Consider the following 3,143-nt stretch of genomic DNA (forward strand, 5'->3'; position numbering starts at 1 on the left):
CCTCTGATCCTTTTCGCCTCTCCTCTTCAGACGAAGAGGAGGACGACCGTGACATGTGGCTAATTTGAGTGAATACGCCAGGTGTATTTGCATATATGATTTGTTTAACCTATCTGCACACACCTGTGCTGTCTAGACTGACTCATTAATTACTTCTGTTTTCACATTCTCTTGCATAATTCAACAATTGTGTCAATAGCAGGATACCCTCAGATTAAAAATCAACATGCTTGGCTGTAGAGGACACCTATTTAGACATATCACTTTGATCCGAGTGTTCATCTTCGGAAGTTGCTTTCATTTCAGCATATTTAATGTGTAAACATTTTGACTGTACTAAACAATTACTTTGTTCAATTGCACATAAAAGGAAAGTTCTCTTTCTTCTCTTTCTTGTGATGTAAGTGTCGAGTGTCAGCGTTATATCCCCGACAACACTTTAGCGCTCTTATAGATACAACAGAAGGATAATGTATTCCATTGAGCCCATTTCAGCCATTACCAGGGTGTGTTTGACAGGTCATTACAAACAGGTCATTACAAGAGTATGAAAGAGTCACAGGAGCAAAATGAAATCAATCAGTCCTGTGAGATTTAAGTTACAAGAGGATTTTGCACTTGTAAGACAGATCTTTTCATTTTTTATTTCACCTTTATAACCAGGTAGGCCAGCTGAGAACAAGTTCTCATTAACAACTCCGACCTGGCCAAGATAAAGCAAAGCAGTGCGACACAAACAACAACACAGACTTACACATGGAGTAAACAAACGTACAGTCAATAACACAATAGAAAAATATATGTTGCTAATGCAAGACATTCAAATTCCAAATGACATACACAGTTATTCTTGTGTACAATTGATGAGAGATTAACATGACAACTTTGAACAAAGAATGGGGAACTGTGATTTACGGTGGATTTACATAAGCATTTTCACTTCCTACTGCACTGTTGAGATAGTTACAATTATCATGACATTACCCACAAACCCCCATCCTGAGGTACTGCCTCTTATGACATAAAGCAACCTAAGTCAGGGTTCATGGAGTTATTTAACAAGGTCTGCATGTCCTACTCCCCGTGGTGTGTGTGTGTGTGTGTGTGTGTGTGTGTGTGTGTGTGTGTGTGTGTGTGTGTGTGTGTGTGTGTGTGTGTGTGTGTGTGTGTGTGTGTGTGTGTGTGTGTGTGTGTGTGTGTGTGTGTGTGTGTGTGTGTGTGTGTGCGTGCGTGCGTGCGTGCGTGCGTGCGTGCGTGCGTGCGTGCGTGCGTGCGTGCGTGCGTGCGTGTGTGCCAGGTTGAATCTTAGTTCAGCAGGTCTCAGCACACTAGGGAAAGACTCATGTAATATTCAAAAAAGCCCCATGAATGCTTTATTTGCCAGAGAAAATGTGCATGCATCTGTGAAAATGCAGAGTGTGCATTAGCATATATGTGCATGATTACCCAAGTTCTAAGGTGTTTTCACCCAGCAACCTAATTCTGTTTTTTTCCCCCACTAATTGGTCTTTTGACCAATCACATCAGATCTTTTCACATCAGACTTTTTTCAGAGCTGATTGGTCAAAATACTAATTAGTGAAAAAAGATCTCTATTGGGCTGCCTGTGTAAACGCAGCCTATTTGTGTTAGATGTGTAATGTGAATTGATCAGCCATATCATTATAGGGACTGCTGAGTATGACTATATGACATTTATGTATTGTAATTAGACTTCCCTGTCCAAAAAGATTCAAGGACATTAGCACAGAAATTCCAATAAGAATATCTCATTGCATTAACACTCATCTCACATCGACTTCTTCAGTGTCCCTACTGTACCTAGACACAACTCCTCTTCCCCAGTGTCCTCATATTCCTTCATCCTCTACAGTTCACTAGAGTGAGGTCTCACCTTTAATTAGTTGACTTTGCTGCCAAAAAATATTCTCCGCTCTGCTATAATTGAATGTGAAGTCAAACACCACTCTGTAATGTGTACTCATTAACTGTATTTGTGATATTCATGAGGCTCCATGGTCTAAGAGAAAATCGCTCATCACAGACTGAGGGTACGTCCCAAATGGCACCCTTTACCCCTACATAGTAGATTGATTATGACCAGGGCCCGTAGGGTGCCATTTGGGATGCGGCCCACCTTGCTCATGAGGATGAGGAGCCATTTTGAATATACACTCATTTGCTATCCATCCCCTTCTGTTCCATCAATGCTCTCCTCCGGCTCCACAACAATGATAAAAAGCCCTCAGCAGCAACACAACACCATGAATCACTACTCCACAGTACTTTATGTTAGCTTACTCGAGATGCAGACAATTTAGCAGAGAATAGCTATGAATTGAAACCTACAATAGTAAAAGTTAGCAGTATGGACACGTAGATACATTACAAAGTATCTTGGTGATACAGGTTGTCTATCATGTTATGCTACAGATTCTGGGGAGGGTCGAAGTAGTGACGTTGTATGTGCCGTACTGTGTACACAGCCGAAGGTGCTGAGAGTGCCTCGTTAAATTGTTCCACATAGTTCATCCATCATAAAACCCACAAAGGATGACATCCCAGAGATCAATAATAACCCACTGTACACTTGAATCAAAATCTAATCCTATCTCTTCCCTTGCGCCCTCCTAAAGACCAAGACAGAGCTACAGGGAATCCAGCCATCATTAACCACATACACTTTGGTTGGAAACAAAACAACACCGTGGTCACAATGAATAACCCATATGGTAATGAGGCTTGCAGAGATCCTGCTGACAAGTACAATCTAATTGAGTCTCTGAGGAGTATATTGCCATTGCACTTTCTGAGTGAACCCCACCACAAAGGGAAAAATAAGTACTGGGTAGATTCAGAATGACATCATCTCTAAAAGTTGGAAAGAGAGTAGACATTTTTGTAAGATTTAATGGTTGGCAGTAGTCTACAGTTCACGTATCACATACGTAAGTGCATGCACAAATGTACGCATGCACGTGCACGCACGCACGCACGCACGCCCGCACACACACACACACACACACACACACACACACACACACACACACACACACACACAGTCTACGGTCTACAGTAGATGGAGCTGTTGTCCTGGTCTATTGAACCAGATGAAGACTTTACACAATCTAACAGCTGTTTCT

This window comes from Oncorhynchus mykiss, chromosome 19 (assembly GCF_013265735.2).
Source record: "Oncorhynchus mykiss isolate Arlee chromosome 19, USDA_OmykA_1.1, whole genome shotgun sequence".
NCBI classification, from domain to species: Eukaryota; Metazoa; Chordata; class Actinopteri; order Salmoniformes; family Salmonidae; genus Oncorhynchus; species Oncorhynchus mykiss.